Raw genomic sequence first — 18,992 nt, forward strand, 5'->3', positions numbered from 1 at the left:
GCTGGATCTTTTCAATGCTTAATTTCACAATGTTGATCAAAAATGTAGTGTGGTCCCCAGATAGTGTTGTCATACTCATTCACAAATGAATAAGTAATGATATTTCTTGTGAATAGCTAGTCAGTGTTGAATTAGTTTTGGAGATCACAGATGTATCACATGATGCATGGACATAGCTAGTCACAGGAGCTCATGAGCACCGCAATGTACCTTCAGCACTTATAAGTTCCTGATAGTTGTCATCAATGAGTACCGATATCACTAGAATATCATAAATATACACTCACCATATCCCATATATGTAGCAGTAAATAACATTTAGTCTCATTGCCACTTGTCACTACCCAAGCCAATAATAACCTGTCTGATCAGTATCATGTTGGCTGTTGAATATCCTGAGAACATCATGAATCATGTGAAAGTCAATCGGTATCAACAAATTGCAAGATAGCAGAACTATCAATTGGATAGATATGCTGTCATAGTAAAGGGACCAACCACAAGCACCGACACCACTACATGAAGATTAAACTATACAGTTGTTGAAATCCAGGCACCCTGTTAGTGTCTTAGGTTGCAATTACCTTGTAAAATCTTAGGAGAATGATATCCTCAGACCCCGTATAGAACATATGTCACCTTTGGTAGCAGCCATGCATGCAGCACAGATTTCAATCATGTAGTGTACCTGTATATAGTGACTATGGACTTTTATGATGTACTGATAGAACTGCCCATGTAATTGACATCACTGCTCCAGTGAACCAAAACTTTGACCAGCTAGTTCTGATAGTGAATTATTCTTGATGCTGGCATGCCATCAGCATGCACAGCAATAATTTAATCAATTATTGTATTGCAATCTTGCAATCTTATAACTACATGCATGTTGCCTTCTTTGCAAGTCCCTATTGGGATACTGACTAAAAATATAATAATATATTTTAATGTAACTGTATAACACACAACATTGCAGTAGCTACCCATAACAAGTAACTGCCCAGCAATAGTCCACCACAACACCAGAAGAACATCACATTGTTTCAACCAGTCTTGACAACGTCAGTACAGAACCTGAATGAGCACAGAAGGCAATTACACCATACATAGCTAGTAATGAAGCTATAACTATAATCCCCTCAGCGCCATAACACTAAGTAGTAGCTATTACACATAGAACCCATATACTTACATTTGATAAAATTATATGCACAATAAGGAGGCATTCTTTTTTTAAAGGTAAAGTAATTGTACTGGTAAAGGTAGAGTCCGAAAATGACAAATCCCCGACTATTGTAGTATGTTACCCTTAGTGTCCCATCACTAATACCACCAGTGTTAGAACTTAAGGATTTGGTGGCATCAACTCTACATGAGTTTGGTGTTACTATGGCAAGGTGTTTTACAATGTCCTTGGAAAATGACCGTGATGACGTTGGCTTCTTTTTGGGGGTCTCACCGTTGTTGTCAGCAGAAACATCCAGGAGACTGCTACTCATATCGTCATTAATGCTACTTGTGTGGTGGAGAAAAAATGTAAATAATAAAAAGTTTAATTTAAATACTGTAGTAACTAGTGGTAATTATTATATGTGTTTAGAGGTAAATGGTGAGAGAGATGATGATAGATGGAACTCTGTGACATTGTTCAGAATTCCAAGAGACTCTGACAATAGTATTGTTAATAGTCAGGTAACTAAGAACTTAACACTAGTCACGATGCATTTTTGCTTTGACAGCTTCCCCAGGTGACGTGTTCTTAGGTCACAAGGATGGAGAAAAGAGTGTATGGAGCTGTATGTATAATGTTAAGGTAAGTGGAGAACAATTTATTGTTTACCTTGTCATGTTCACCAAATATGCTTTTATTTTAGTGGGGTAGTTAGTTGCTGCGGTGATTTAAAGCTTTGGAGAGAACTGGTGACAAAATATTTTATGTTGAAAAGTGTTAAAATAAAATTTATATTTGTAGAATACCTTAAATAAAGCAGCAGCGTGCGTGTATTTGTGGTTAAGTTGGGGTTATCCAAGGGGTTTTCCAGCGGCGTCACAATAATTAGTTTATTTCGACAAAGCAGGTGGTTATTGTAGAATGCTAAAAGGGGGAATTTTATAATAAATAAAAGGCAAAACTCTTATTCACCATACCTCTTCAGGAGAATACGAAGTTTGGTAGTTTGATATAAAGGTACTTGAAGTCTCGTAGTAGTCTTAGCTCAAAATGAAGCAGCTTAAATGGTTGTTTAAAGCGTAACTATGTAAATGTGCTAGGGTGGCCAATGAGAATTTATGTATTTAAAAAGTGTAGTCAGTGGCTTGAGGCTGAAGAGAGAGAATTGTTTAACACAAACTGTGAAATTGCGTACCCAGTTGATGAGAGACGCATGGATTTTAATATCTCACATGATTATTTGATCATATTTTTTTTCTTTTAATTATTTCGTGTGCTCCAAATAAGACGTCCAGAGCTCCCAGATTTTGAGTGTGGTTTCAAGTGTTGTTGGCCTACCAAACCATGCATATAAGTAAGTAAACCTTTGCTGTGTTTCAAGTAGGCTGATTTGCTGTGAATGGGTAAAGCAAAATTTTCATTCGAGGTGCTTTACTAGCCAAGGAAAGAGAAGTCAATCCTATCACATATGATGGTACTGTAATGAAGCTGTATGTACAAGCATTCTATGCACCAAGTTATATAATTAGAAAGAGCTACAACTTTTCTAACTGTTTGGCTGGCAGATGTGAAATTTAGTGCAAAGATCTTCAATTACTTTGAACGGTTGTCTTCTTCCTACTGCTACAAACTGTCTTCCTTGCAACTTTAAATTAGGAGAATATCTGGGATTTCCAGAAAGTAGTCAAATACTTGACTTTTTAAGCAAAAGGTCTTAGCAATCTAATACTCCAATAGAATAGTCAGTACTCTAATAGAACAACCATGTAGTCACCTATAGGTACTATTGATCATGTCATTTGAACAACTGTAGACAAATAAATTCCTTGTTGCGCTTTTATGGGTACTTACACCATAAATATTTCAGTCTTGTAATTAATTTTTGCTTTGTTGTATTTTAGCTGATGTAAACTGTGCATTGTCCAGAGTGCTAGTAGTCTAAAGGGTATATTTGAAATCTGTTCATTTGTTATGAAGTAATCACTTTGTCTCTGCTGACCAGCAGAAACAAAGTGATTACTTCATAACAAATGAACAGAAAGGTCACAATTTGGTGTGTAGAATGGTAGAGTGCTCATAGCTCTTGGATGGTAGAGCACCTCGAATGAAAATTTTATTTTACTCATCCACAGAAAATCCGCCTCCGTGGAAACACAGGCAAAGGTTTACTCACTTCTATGTGTGATTTGGTAGGCCAACAGCACTTGAAATCACATTCAAAATCTGGGAGCTCTGGACATCTTGTTTGGAGCGCATGAAATAAAAGAAATATATGATCAATCACGTGAGATATTAAAATCCGTGCGTCTCTCTCCAACAAGTGAACGCAGTTCCAAACCAAGGGTGGTATTAGTGATGGAACACTAAGGGTAACATAGTACAGATTTGTTTCTTGCAACCATTCATTTTTCACGTTGCAGACCCTAGTAAAGATGTATGGGGAGTTGGGGACCCCGGCCAGAAATTGTCTTTTATAAGTGTACAATGTCCTTTACAGGATGGAGAGGTTCCACTGTATTACAGTCTATCACAACACCAGGTGTATATTTGAGCAGGCTGTAGGACCAGGTGTTCTACAAACCTTCAGCACTTGTGCTGTAAAGCATTAATAAATAAACTAGTGTCCATTTGGTTCTACTTGGGGTACTTAGAGATATTGAGTTACTCTCTATGGATATAATTACATGAAAATAACAAGGAGAAAACATCCTGACCACCTGGTAGACTCCTGTAAGCGTTTGAGTGTAAATCGGATGGCTGCAGGTTCGAGGCCACCTAGGTCCAGTCATGGATTTTTTTATCCTTTCAAACACACCTTAAGTAGCTAAAGTCTTTGAGCAGGCTGTAGGACCAGGTGTCCTACAGACCTTCAGCACTTGTGCTGTAAAGCATTAATAAATAAAATAAATAAACCAATGAATGCAAACACCAGCATTTGGAGCAGATATTATCCACTGGCTATATAGCTGAGTTATTATTATGTGTTACAAAGTGGTATGCATAATACCCTTTGAACTTTTGAAGATAATGAGGCCTTTAAAATCACTTCTACCCCACTGAAGCCCATTGAAATTTTTATTGCAAGGATTTTAATATCATGTTTAGAGCACTTTGCAATATAAATAATTCAAACATATTTCATCATGAGGTTTATAGCATCTGTATGACTGTTGTGCTGGAATATGCACATAACAGCTTGTTTATAACTTATAACTGCTCGATCAGATGCTGGTTCCTGTGAACCCCCTACACAACACGTGTTTCTTCACCTCCTCATGAGATTAAATGTCACATGGTTTTATTGTTGCATGTAAATTTCTCCACAAGAAAATCCGCTATATGGTATCAGAACAGTTCATATATCCTCTGAAATCATTGAGGTTCAGATAATTGATCAAGGCCAGACCACTGTATGTCCTCTTGTGATGTCATTGGTTAAAAAAAAGAAATCTGATGAAGTTGTATACTCAGTTAAAGTTATGCACATTTCCACCAAAATTTAGTGTTTGTTGGCTAGCAATCCATATTAGGATGTTACCATTGTCCGCTGCTCCAATCAACACACCATTAGGGGCACCCCCTTGATCCATTCATGCAATGATCACTTCAGACCAACTTGTGAAACCTGTTGAAGGGTAACAACAACCTGTTTCCAACTAATACAACAATTATAATACGGATTATGGGAGATGAAAGAATTACAGTAGAACCTCTCTTAAAGGACCTTCCCTGTAAAGGGCATTACTCCTTATAAAGCCTTAGACCTTTATTAATACAATTTTTACCTATGAAAGGAGAAGAGGGTATAACCTCCTTATAACAGTAGAATTTTAATCAATAGGTCCCAAATTATCCATTAAATAGAGGTTCACTGTATATGGAGTCATGTATGTAGGTATAAGTTCAGTTAGTACTCAGTACCAATTTCACAATTGTAATTGTCAAGATCACCTAAGCAATTTGTTCTTGACACACATGGCCACGTCTGATTGGTTCAATATCATATATTTTGTAAACAACACAAAATGCATGATGGTAACATAGTTTGAGATTGTGTAGTTGTAGTAGAATTGGTTGTGTTGCAGATCATAGCTGAGTTATCATTACTGGTAACAAGTGGTGTTGTATTACTGTGATACGTGTATGAGACTATGTGATGTGATCGATGAATTGTTGTGTTTCTCCTGTCATCTATAGAGCAGTGTGTGCATGACAAACCAGCACTAGTGAATGACCATATACCTTACCCAAACAACTTTTTGTACATGTGGAAATAAGAGTCTGTAATAACATTTTTTATGATGATCACTGTTTAATGAATAGCAAAGGCCTGTTTAAATGAAGTAAGAATGGGAAAAACATCCAGTGTGCTGTATTCAAATCTTTTCTTCGTTAGCAGGCCTTGCTATTCACTAGTACTATCCTAAAAGTTACAAACCACAGAGCCAAAGGTTTTATTATGAATCAAGTACAGATTATAACACACAGGTGCTATGCATGTAATTATCTAGACTGATGCAAAAATAAGTAAGGGTGGGGAGATGGTTACAGATGGGGGGGAGGGGGGGTAAACACTATTCCATAGTCTGGAAAAATGGGCAATTGGAAACAGTGGAAATGAAAATGGTTAAATTGTCATATAAATATTAAAACCCTTGTTTAGTGGCCACCTCTTTAAGCCCACCTTCTTACAAAGACCACCTCTGTACAAAGACCACCTCTGTACAAAGACCACATTTGGCTAAGGCATGCTGACCTCTTCATGGCCTTTATAAAGACCACCCTCTTTACAAAGACCACTTCTTCACACCAATATAGTTCCAAACATCTATTTCATGACAGCTAGGTCAGCTAAAAAAGGTTAGGCTCTTCAGGGCATCATCTCCTTATGAGACCTCATTTACTGTTGATACTAGTTCGTTGTAGTGTACTAGCTACATTTCACTTGTATGGACTATTATTGTATGACACATTCTGGTACAAAGCGATGATGGTAGATGACTTGTTGACCAAAATTATGGGAGATGACATTGACCCTTTCTATGAGTCATGAAATACATGTTTGAAGCTTATCAAATATTACCATGTAAAGTGGTGGCCTATGTAAAGAGGTGGTCTTATAAAAGGTGACCACTAATGAAGTGGTTTAATCAAATAGATCATCAAGTATGCCATAGCTATCTTTTTAGAACCTAATCACGATGTGGTCTTTGTACAGAGGTGGTCTTTGCAAAAGGTGGTCTTTATTAAGAAATGACCACTATGTGAGGTTTTTACTCTAGGATACATGTACATAACATTTTGACCATTTCCATTTTCCATTTCCATTTATACTGTTTCCAATTGCCCAGAAAAATGAAAAATTGTACAAGTCAATTTTTGCAATGAGTTAAGTGTAGTATCCTCTCTCAAGTAATGTTTGCTTTGAAATGAAATGACTGGTAGGAATGTCTATGAGATCACTAATTATCTTGTACATCATAATGTATTTACTTCCCTTTCTCCTCTGTTGTAGGGTGGGTAAACTAACATTCTAGAAACATTGAAAATAAAAGTTTACCAGTTTCTTATATTAAGGTGGCGGTAACCCGATAACCCATGCACATAATTAAAAATACTGGACCATGTTTTTCACAGGGAACAAAATTTTTGCTTGCTTCATTGTACCCCTGTAAGATACCTTTATAGTGAGTGAAATTATCAAAGAAATTGTAGGCGTCAGGTCCCATCCTATCCCAAGATACCGGGGCATTTACTATGTACCATTCTAGGGGAATAATTCACCAATCATGCTAGTTAAGTCTGAAACTTTTCCTAAGGCCTAGTTTCATCATCCTTACCAGCTCTATGAATTAGTTTCAATGATCTCTCGGTAGAACATGATACAAAAGCAGTCTTTGTACTTTGCTGAATTACATTTCTGATCCACAACTACTTCCGAAAAAATTGATCCATAGGGCTGTGGAGATATTTTAAACCTGCCATCAATCAAAAATTTGATCACCTAGTGTGTTGTTTTGGAGAGTTGTTGTTCTGATAGGGCCTATCATGTAGGTAGTAATAGGTGCCCGCTATTTGATGAAGACATACAAGCGCCATGGTGAATCATCATAAGCGCAAGACATGCATGGATTCGTGGCTTACCACAGGTACTTCTACTTGGTTATAAATACTTTATATCACAAAATCACTGCAGCAATCCTTTCAGAAGGCAAATTATGGTACCTTACTTTTGCCACTAATTTATTCATAGGAAGCCACTAACCTGTTTGTGATTACTTATTGGCTTCTAATTAAGATTAACATGGACTAATTGGGTAGCCGCCACCTTAAGCTCGCTTTCAAAATAGCACACTCAACTCACAAATTTAATCCCTAAAAGTATAATTCAGATTTTTAATGTAGTCAGCAAAAATACCCTCAGATCGAGCCCTCGCCTCAGAAAGCCTGATTTTAAAACCCTCTATATTTTGAGAATGACTCTTTATAATCATGAAAAATACTGTAATAAATCTAATTTCATATAGCCCAAGTTAAGCTTTAAATTTTCTTGGAAGATCCAGATCTTTGACATGATGTGACAGTGTGATCCCACAACTTCATGTGACAGGTCAATAATGCACTTATCAATGTCAAGCCCCACCTACCCCAGGTCGGGCAGAGGTGGGGATTTGCAAATGTTAGATGACACCCTGGGGACAACTTAGAGTTGCAAATTCCCTACTAATTCGTATTATTTATCCCAGGAATCACTAACAATATGGCCAAGTATGGCTGTTTGTGTTGCAAATGCCCCTACCCTGGGGACGAGTTTGGGTGACGAATCTCCACCCGCTTCCCGATCTGGCGGCTCGTGACCTGGGGTAGGTGAGGCGTGACGTGGTTCATAAATAGTAATACTGTAATGAAAAATTTGGTCCGGGGCATTTTCAGTAGACCAAAGTTATTCTGCCCGGACCATTTTTAGCATACAAAATTGGTCCAACCTGACGAAAATTGGTCTGGCCCAAACCTAGTTGGCCACATGTACTCCGGACCAATATTGGTAAACCAAAATGGGTCTGGGTGGACCACTAACGCATGCAGCCAATGATGCATAGCTATAAGTTGTTTGTGATGGAACACTGCAGCCGACCGTAGCTATAGCTATTCTCATTTATCAATCTCGAATAATAAGCATTACAGGCATTATCACTGCATGGATTTGTGCTTAAAAGGTTATCCAACAAGGGCACGGATCATTGCATGCATGAGATCAGCTATAGCTGCATTGGAGGTGCTTAAGATCGAGATACTCTAATAGAGCAGTCATCTATAACATTCACCACCAGGCATTGATCCAGAAAAAAATGAAGGTGGGTGGCTACCCAGCCTAGCCCAGATTTTAAGTTGAGAGTCCTGAATGTCTTAATATTTACATCAGGAAGAGCTGACACTGTTGTTGTTTGCAATTGGCTTGTACAGTGAAGTGCATGCACAGTAGCATGTGCACTGTGCTCTTATGCACATATAATGTCTGATCATGAGTTAACACTAATGGTTAGAACAATACATCTGTAACACCTGCATGTGTACATACTGCACATTCCTCTCTTTTGTATGTGATATGTAGGAGATAGGTTTGCTCTGTTAAATAACTAAATGTGAACTATCATTTCCTACTGATCTCATGTTCCTACTGGTATAAACATTTCCTTAAAAGTTATAACTATAATATTCCCTGTATGCTTTTCACTACTTAACCAACTTTAAAATTTTACTAATTTTCACCTGTGCACATATACCAGTAGGAGATGCAGGCACTGATCCAGAAATAAACCAAGGTGGGTGGCTGGCCCATATTTTAAGATGAGAGTCTTGATTGTCTTGGTAGTTACATCAGGGAAGAAGGGCTGACAATATTATCATCTAGCTTGTAGCACATAGCTAGTAGCATGCCCTTGTGAACATGATAAGGCCGGGCAAACTTGATTAATTGTTTCTCATCCCCGCCCACATCCCTTATTACCTCACCGCCTCTAATTTCATTATTGCTGTTATCAATCACATGCACACGTATTTTGATGTTAGGAAGGCTGGTTATCATTTTACAGCACAGCAAATGTCACTTGCACCTCAGAAAAGGTAGCTAATACATAAGTAATAGTTCTAAGTTAAGCTTTATAACAGACAGCTTGATTTGGAATATTTCTTTACTAATGAATAATGAAAAATGACCTCCCTCCTGCATGGAAATCTGAATTTTTGTGGATGAGAAACTAGTAATCAAGTTTTCCTGGCCTATTGTATTTTGTAATTCCAGTACAGGCTGATCATGAGTTAACATCAGTGGTTAAAACAAACTATAATACACCTGTGCACACATGACACATACTGCACATTCCTCTCTGTCATATGTGATATGTAGGAGATGATAGTTTAGGTTTACTCCATTGAATAACTAAATGTGAACTATCATTTCCTACTAATGACATGCCCCACAGGAAGAAACATCACCATAAAGGTTACAGCTATAATATTCTCAGTATGTTTTTCCCTACTTAGCTAACTTAAAATTTTGAGGTAGTCGCATTATTCCACAGCCTTATAGGGTGAATTGCTGCAGACATAAAAGTAAAATTGACTCAATCTTAAAGCAGACCCCATATTTTCCTTCAAGAAGTCCTCTGCCTGGTGATAGTTAATACTGCCCATGATCATAGATAAATTCATGTATATTGCTACCATCTACTGTAAGGCTATAGCCAGCAAGCATTGGAATCTGATGCAATGCAGGGATTTAGTTCGTGTTGGTATAACAAAAGATTGTTCATGATCAGTAATATCAAGAGTACTATTATGTACTCTTGGTAATATTCAGCATTATTAAATAATGCATGTCTGATTGGCTGCAAGGCTATGCATGGTTACCCCTCTGGATCAGTCCGTGAGATGATATGTGTAGCTGTTTATGACAATGCGTGCATGGGTATTCCCAGATTAATAAAGAACTGACCAAGGGTCAGAATTAACAAATTAAATTCTGAGCTGTATGCAGAAGTTGAAGATAAGACATGTTTTAATGATAGATTTTATAATTGTCTACCATCCTCAAGTATAAGTGATCCAGCATAGGCTGGTGATTTCCATCACGTTGCTATAGTTGTTTGTCATAATCAACACAAACAGGCTGGATGAAAGATTCAACCAAACACTGCAGAGCCGATGATGCTTGTGAAGTTTATTGAACATATAAAAACATACTTGGGAAGAATATCTTGATACCTGTGTTTTTACATGCAACATTGCACACCATGAGTCCAGTATTGACCATGCATTTGAGTTGATGTATGCCGGAAGAAAACCTCTACTTCCCACTCGGACAGCTAGCTATTGACATGGAGAAGAAGAATGCAGGACTTTTATCATCCCACACTGCTTTATATTAAAACAGTATTAATTTTGCGACTATGTTCATTGCTGCATATATATAGCTATGACATGGAATTTAGTTTCTAGCTACTAATATGCATTTTCCGTAAATCAACTCGGGAAATGAAACTACGCTACTCATTTATATAGTTTCCAGGCTAAGTTGGCTGCAGTGACCATCACAAAAAACTTAGCATGGACCGACCTGTCCACACAATGCCGGGTATACCCACGGACCAACCAAAATTGGTCCAAGTGGTCAGGGGGTGCATGTGGCCAAGCAAGTTTGGGCCGGACCAATTTCAGTCAGGCCAGACCAATTTTGGATGCCAAATATGGCCCGGCCGGACTAAACTTGGTCAACCAAATTTGATCCGAGCGGACCAGTTTTGGTGTCCAAAATCGGTCCGGCCCCGATTTTACCTAGTCTCGCGTAGCCAGACCGCTTTTTTCCCTTTTGTGTTTGGGTGGGGAAAAAAGGGTCTGGTACAATGACAATAGAAACCTGTTCAGACCTTCACCAGTTTTCAGTGAGCGTTGATTGTCGAAGCCCTAAACTTCATACGCTTGTTAACGAGCAACGCGCACGCCGTTTACAATAACAGCTTTACAAGATGATTATCTCCTTCTACACGATCATTATCCACTTGAGGACTAACAGTATTTTACACTGAAAGGCTAGGCGTCTTCTTCAAAGCTTTCAGATCGCTACAAAATACTGCAATTAATAACGGCGTGCGCGTTACTCGTTAACAGGCGTATGAAGTTTAGGGCTTCGCCAATCAACGCTCACTGAAAACTGGTGAAAGTCTGAACAGGATTTCTATTGTCATTGTACCAGACCCTTTTTTTCCGACCCAAACACAAAAGGAAAAAAAAGCGGTCTGGCTACGCGAGACTAGATTTTACCCGGACCGATATTTCTGTGACAATACACAAAATACATACTTACATACTAGAGAAGTTAAGCCAAATCATGTAGTCTATAACAACTGTTTCCAGATCGCGGATTATCCATGGCTCACCAGCTGCTGCTACTCGTATTGTACCACTAAAACCTAGTCTCTCCAACCATAGATAGTATTATTATCTATGCTCCAACTTATGGGGGGAAGACATCAGACATAGTCACGTGCAAAATGAGGCAACCCATGTGATCGTATTGAAGGTGAGCTGAGGCGAGGACTCCCTTGAGGATCAACCAGAAGTGGATGTTCTGTAAACGATTTTTCCTTATCAGTTAATCGACTCTTACATGGCATCTTTGGCGCCAACTGAAGTGAGTGAACTTCATCGTTCTTTTGTTTTAATAGTACACACACCCAATTGCTGTTTTTTGTTTGTCTGCTTTACCAGTCCTTTTCTTTCTTTTGTTGTGGGGGCGGGGAAAGAAAAAGGTCTAGTAAAGTAGCATCGTCAACGTCGTTGGCCTATCCCAAGGTTGTGGGAATTCTCCTGTGCAGCTTCCGGATTGCGAATGACTTGTTTTGCTAACTGTTGCGTCGTTTGCGTCCTGTTGCCATAAAAATAAAGCGTGATCTGCTGATCTTTGCATCATTTGCCAAGGGGTAGTCACTACCAATAGTCCTGTAGAACCATCTGCGACCAAGATGAAAGTGATCAAGAGGTAAATTTGGACTGAATCAAGTGATCAAGATGTGCTAGAAAGTGGTGATTAAGCTAGCTCGAAAATAAAACGAAAATTTACTGAAATATGTGTAAATTATCAAGCAATCAAGACTTATTGTCAGGTGAAATCAGTTTATAGAATACTAGCTTTGGTACCTGCCCTACGTTGGTACCTGCCCTACGTGCTGGACCATCTCCACATTAAATATTTTAATTCCAGGAAGAGAAATCAAGCATTAAACACCAGCACTGCTCATGTAGCTATGTAGAGTACATGGTGTTGTCACATTTTTAAACAGTGTGAGGTTCCCTTATGCCATCCTGCTGAAATTAATGATGCAAAACACTAAAGTTTATTGTTTGTGGTTTTGGCAGGAATTTATTCAATGCGTCTTCGAATTCCCTACCAGTGACTTTAACGTGCTGTAAAGAACAAACATAACCTTCACTGCTTTACATGCAGGACAACTAATGCGACAATAATTAATATAATGGGAACCAAGCATAACTATTAGTGTCCTTTATTTGCTGTGTAGCATGCATGTCAATAGTGCTTTAAAGTACATGATCCCAATGCAGTATAGTGGAATAATGAGCATGCAAGGGTAACTAGTGCAATTGTATATACAGTATACCTACATTACATACAGGTGGTGTACACATGGTACAGTTTCTACATGAAGTTTACCTTACCGACTGTCACAAAGAGAAATAAACTTGGGCATAATTTAAAGCCAACACAATTTGCAATTATAGTTACTGCATGGCAAACAAAGGTTCAGAATTTGTCCTATGCTATGTACTTCCAGTTCTGATGTTGCAGTGACACATATACCTTTTATTATGATTATGATTAAATTACCTGGTAAAGGCAGAGCCTGCAAACCAGAAGACCTTATAAAGGCCTAAGATGTTTATATTAACTTCACTAAGTATGGTTGAAAAGTAGGAGAAAGAAGAAAAAATCCATGACTGGAGCTGGGCAGCCTCGAACCTACAGCCATCCGATTAACGCTCGAACGCTTACAGGAGTCTGCCAGGTGGTCAGGATATTTTCTTCTTACTATTTTCATGTATTTGTATCCATAGGAACCCTAGAGAGTGACTTATTATCTCTAAGTACCCCAAGTGGAACCAAATGGACATTGTTTTATATTATTTTGCCATACAAAAACCCAGTTTTAAAGCACCTGCAGTGTATAATTGAACATTAAGGTAATGTATGATCCTTTAGATTGAAAGCATGTAAGCAGGATTATAGTGAAACAGTTGTGCCAGGTCAGATGTAGTTCCTCAGTGTAAACTATGGTATCTGTGTGGTTCCAGTATTATCATTTTTCAGATGCACAGTAGTATCCGTCCAATCATGCAAGCTGCCTATTTACTACAGCGGTAATGAGGTAAATCTGAACAAACAGTTTTGCATATCAGTGCATACCTATGTGCTTAAAACAAAGATGAAGATATTCTGGATACTGGTGAAAGAAGCTTGAATACAACACACTGGACCAACACAAAGATGGACAAATTGCTATAGTTGGGAATTGGCCTGCCCTATCCCAAAAGTGCTATAAGAGTCCCTATGATGTGAGGCAGTTAAGTGCCAGTGCTGAAAAACTGAGCATAAGAGTTTGTAGATGAAGACTTGCATCAAAAAAAAACACAAAAGTGAAAAAAAAAAGTTATGATCGACCTAGGCAGGGATTGAACCCAGGTTAGCTATAATAACTTGGGGTTAAGGGCGGTGCACAAATCGCCACAGTTGCTTATCTGTGGTTTTGACAGGAATGTAGCTAAACTTTTCAGTGATCCTTCCCTCCTTCATCGCCCTATAAAGAGCGAACAAAAGCATGTATTGATTTCCTACAATAACACTCGAGTTGCCAGATGAAGGGTGTTTAAGTTTGCTACAGTCCCACATCGATACGTGCTTTGTATGCCAAGGTACGATGAGCTAAAAGTCGTGTTTTAAAAAGGTGTGCACTAAAAGGTACTGAGTAGAAAGAAAAAAATCCGCCAATATGTGGATTCAAACCCACGACCTCTTACATGCTAGTCAGGTGTTTTAACACTTGAACAGTATGTGCTGTGGTTTTCAAAGGAATGTTGCTCAAATTTTCTGTACACCTTGGCCTGTTCTCTACACCTTGGTTTTGGGCATGAGACATGTCGATACATACGGGAATTCGCTAGTAAGCAGTGTGATGGACAGACAGACGGACGGATGGATGGCTTTTCAACTTTATATACTATAAATGACCTGGATCAGATGATGTGCAGTAATAAATTGCTAATTTAAAATTGAAGTTTGGATCCAAGCAATAAAATGTAGTGAAACAAGAGATGAGAATATCTCCACATTGGCATGTTATAACATTGTTTTCCTCAATGTCAAAGTGCCCACCTAACTATAATGTAACTATAATGTAACTTCAGTACCATCATTCATCTCTTGTTTCACTACATTTTATCACTTGGATTTCTACTTCATATTTATTTTTAGTTTGTTATAGCATACAGCTACTATATAAAAACTAAATTTGGTGATAAACTAAAGTTTTGCAAATTGGCGATTCATTGCCAACCTGCCAAATTTATAATTTGTCAATATCATTTTCATACCTTGTGTCCAAGCTTTTACATATACGTAGCAGCAACTGTTGAGATAGATTTTGACAAACCAAGTGTGGCTTTGCGGATACTACTTAAACACACCTTACTGGTAAAGTGACATGGTTCCATGTGTGCAAATGGGTGTGGCGCATGAAAAGCTGCCTGCTGTAAGACTAGACTAGAACTTGTATTCGATTAGTGAGCATGGCTACATAAGCTTGTAGACAGCAAAAGACATGAATTTGTACACAGCCATTGATAAATGGGTGAGATTCTATACTTATGCCTACAGACAGAAACACATGATCCTGATAGGTGGATGTGGTCCATGAAAGAAACTTGGCTACAGCAGGACCCAGATATTCTTTACAGCTAGATGACCTGACTCAGTTTCAATCATGAAAGCTACCCGGCCAGCCTGATGCATGCAGTGAGTGACTGAATCCATAAGATACACTTTTCAGTACAAAAAGTATTGTACACTACAGCATGCATGCTTATGAAAAGTCTGTTTTTGGCATGGAAACATGCCAATATATAGTAATTGTGAAAATCATGTTTAGCATGTAACCATGAATAGACTTATCTATTGAGAAGTGTATAAAACTGATGTGATATAAAATATTAATTACTATGGTGACTGTTGCTGCAGGCAGAGGTGCTGCAGTTATTGGGAGCTGCTAAAGTTGGAGATGTTGCTACTGTTAAACATCTAATAACAAAACTGGACATCGACACAAGAGGTCCTTCTGATTTCCCATGGGTAAGCTGAGTGTGTTGATACAAGGAAACTGTGAAGAATTCCTTTTATCCTAAATGTTGACCAGATAGATAATTTAGTGTGCTTTTTTAGACATGTGAAATTTTTGTAGTGGTTTAATTTTCAAATATCTTTAAAATTAAGGTTTTCACATTCAACGATCATACCACACACAACCTGTAATGTATAATCCACCCCAAAACACCTTTGCTGTAGAAAAGGTGCATCCAAGAATCTACAAGTTCCTATGATGCAATGTTAAAACAGTTCAGTTGTAGAGAAAGACCTCATGAAAGTAAAAATGTGACCGAATTTTGGAAAACCGTCGATATACGCACAACAGTACTTTTGTAATAAAACGCATTTAAAAACTATGGGTAAAAAATGCAAGCTCCAGAAAAAAAATTATGCAAGTTTTTATCGCCTCGCTGGTGGGCGAATTACATTCATTCTTGTCCACTGCAGATATCAACTGTTTCAGTTGTCAGTTATTTCTACTTTAATGGGTCCACCTCGTTTACAGCCAAGGTGTTCTTGTGTGGAATTAAACTTTTGTAATGATAGTAAGATTGGTTCTTGCCCACTCCAGATATGTATCAGCTATTTAAGTTACCAGTTATTTTTACTTTCATTAGGTTACAGGTACTTGTAATTTTTTGGACTCGTATTGTTATTGTTAGTTTAGCTAGATAATTAGAATTGTAGATACTGTAATTTAGCGTATTTTGTAATTCATTAATTATTTTTAATTCGGTAATTACATTGCTATACACTGCTAAGGGAGCGTAACTACTGTAAGCCACAAATTATGCACAGAAGTATCTTCTCAACTGTTTTATAGTGTGTCTATCTTGTTTTCTGATGCGAATTGTATAGAGAAAATCTCAAGGCTGCCCTTCATTTTCGTTCGCGTAAGTACGGGTAATGCCCCCCTTTCAACTCGAAGGATACACTATCACTATTTTCACATGGACTCTCAAAAGTGAGGGTTGAGTAAACCACTTTCAACCCAGGTTCAACCCTATTTCTTTTCACAATCAATCATCAGATGATGGTACATATTCAGTGAGTGATAATTGTCTTCTAAGTGCTATATGTATTCACCAAAACCCTAACTCGCAACTCGTTTTACCAGAGTTGAACCCTACTGCTTTGTAGGGTTGAACTTGCTTATGATATTTTATGGCTTTGAGGTTCAACCCAGGTAAAGAAACTAATGAGTGCATTAACCTGGCTGGTTTAAAGTGACCATATGAAAAGGGTGTATCTCTGGTGGCCTAACAGGCACTCAACATTGTTTTGAAATTGTTAAACGTCTATAAAACTGAAAGGGAAGATCGTCCAGGAAGTATGAAGAGTCACCATACCTGTAGATACACAGACACAGACACACATACACACATTTTTTTATGAAAACTATGTTTTTCAGTAAACTAGGCGCATGCCCACAACGCCGGCTGTTAAAAAAGAAGATCCTTGGAAATAAGAATTAAAGTACATATTATTATCTTAGAGAGTCCAACATACACCTATTGATTACTGTCATCTTTTTTGACACAAAAAGGCATACTATTGACTGTTTTATTGCACTGTAAATTTTGAAGCATGAATTATATAGTGTATAGTAGGCCGACTGTTCTATTAGAGTAGATCTACCTTTTCTGTGTCCTTCATTGACTATTTGTGACTGGGCTGCAAATATAGGGCATGTGGGCACATGATTTTTGCCTACTTTTTCAAAGTTTTATCACTCATAACTTTTTGTACCATTATGCTATGGCAATGCAATTTTAAATTCTTAGTAAACATTTAACTGGCAAATTACGATTGCAAATATTCTGTTCCAGTATCTGTAAAGTGACGTGGTTTAGTTTGTGCCCACATGCCCTGTTTTCACAAGCCTGGTCACATTTACAAAATTTTTAAATATCTCACATCTGTTGTAAATGCTTCAGGCACCTTATGTTCAAAATTATAATTGGCAAGTACCTAATCAGTTCACAGTTACTACACTGCTAGCTATTCATATTACTATGTTTTAATTTTCAGATGTAGCTGAATTCACAATACAGACTATTGAAAACAATGTACTTGTATTTTAGACAATTGTTTAGATGTACTTTACAAGCACTGATGGATGGTGATATGTTACAGTTAGAGTTGGGGGTAACGAGTTACATTTGTAACTCCTTATGTAATAATATTACTTATGTTGTAACTAAGTAATACATGACAAAGTAATGAGTAAACATTTGGGGTTATTTCTTTTTAATGTGCGTTGTATCCAGCACATGATTGGTTGCATTTTGGGTCCTGACAGCACTGAATACAGCTTTACAGGCGAGAACAAAGAGTGAAAGTGTATGGGGAGTACCTTTTGAGACCAAGATACTACAACAAAGTATGTTTTTGAAGGTGAACTACACCATAGAAAGAGTGTCACTTGTAGTTGTAAGCTGGGAACATGTATTTAGAGGTTTGGCTTAATTTATAGCTTGTAACAAACAAATGTAATATGTAATAATATTACTAGTTACAGCCCTCAAAGTAACCTGTAACATGTAACTAGTTACTATTTTTCTGGGAGTAATATGTGACTGTAATAGTTACATTGTATAGAAATACAGCACTGCCCAGGTGCAATGTTGCACTTGCTCTCACACACAACTTTGCTCGAGATTTTAAAAATCATTTAGTAAGGGGTGTGGCAACTGTTTCGTTAACAAGAATCATGAGTGAAACAGTTGCCACGCCCCTTAATTAGTAATTTTTGAGACCTCCAGCAAAGTTGCTTGTGCGAGCGAGTGTGACATTGAGCTTGAGTGGTACCGTAACTAGTAATGTGTAGCGAGTTACATTATAGAGTAGCGACCCAAACTCTGGTTACAGTGCTAACCATCAGTGATCTCACTTAGTTAACTACTACATGTAAGTATCAGATTACATGGGTGGCAGATCCATGGGGGTTCAAAGGGTTCCCATGGAACCCCCCTATTTGGGAGAGCCTTAATATTACTTGATGAGCTGCTACCATTTTTTTTCCTAATTCAGTGCACCAAAATCAGTTGAATGAATACTCATCATATACATTATAGGTTTTGCATTTGAATTTGTCACCTTTGCAATTGACTTTGTCCCATTTACAGTAGAGTTCGTCACCTTTGTAGTAGAATTAATCCTGTTTGCAATTGATTTTGTCACTTTGTATTAGAATTTGTTATGTTTGCACAAGAATTTGTCATAACAACATTGACTGCAAGAAACCAGCTTCTCATCACAAGGTGAATCATTTTTGCCATGGAGAATACCACTTGATACACTAGAGAGTAATTGACGCTAGTTAAACACAGAGCCAGTAACTCTCTGCCAAGTTAATTAGCTTGTTCCTGAGTGACCACACCCAGTGAA

The 18,992-nt window shown here is 37.8% G+C and overlaps 1 protein-coding gene and 2 long non-coding RNA genes across 11 annotated transcripts in view; 2 read left to right on the forward strand and 1 right to left on the reverse strand.

Annotated features, from left to right (window-relative positions):
* LOC136263915 (uncharacterized) overlaps positions 1 to 18,992 on the forward strand; it is a 255,807-nt gene that overhangs the window by 190,869 nt on the left and 45,946 nt on the right. The gene's annotated exons all lie outside the window — the stretch shown is intronic.
* Positions 925 to 12,248, reverse strand: LOC136263939 (uncharacterized). Of its 3 annotated transcripts, none has more exons than XR_010704862.1 (5): positions 11,535 to 12,248; positions 1,978 to 4,796; positions 1,841 to 1,917; positions 1,373 to 1,512; positions 925 to 1,074 (listed from the first exon to the last, which is right to left on the reverse strand). It is a non-coding gene; the product is annotated as an uncharacterized lncRNA (long non-coding RNA). The 3 variants fall into 3 exon arrangements; XR_010704861.1 differs by having other exon boundaries at positions 1,373 to 1,917; positions 1,978 to 2,095; positions 2,149 to 4,796; positions 11,535 to 12,246; XR_010704860.1 differs by having other exon boundaries at positions 1,373 to 1,917; positions 11,535 to 12,246.
* Positions 11,841 to 17,749, forward strand: LOC136263943 (uncharacterized). Its single transcript, XR_010704875.1, has 3 exons — positions 11,841 to 11,861; positions 15,477 to 15,587; positions 17,634 to 17,749. It is a non-coding gene; the product is annotated as an uncharacterized lncRNA (long non-coding RNA).

Source organism: Dysidea avara, chromosome 8 (genome assembly GCF_963678975.1).
Source record: "Dysidea avara chromosome 8, odDysAvar1.4, whole genome shotgun sequence".
In the NCBI taxonomy this organism is placed as follows: domain Eukaryota; kingdom Metazoa; phylum Porifera; class Demospongiae; order Dictyoceratida; family Dysideidae; genus Dysidea; species Dysidea avara.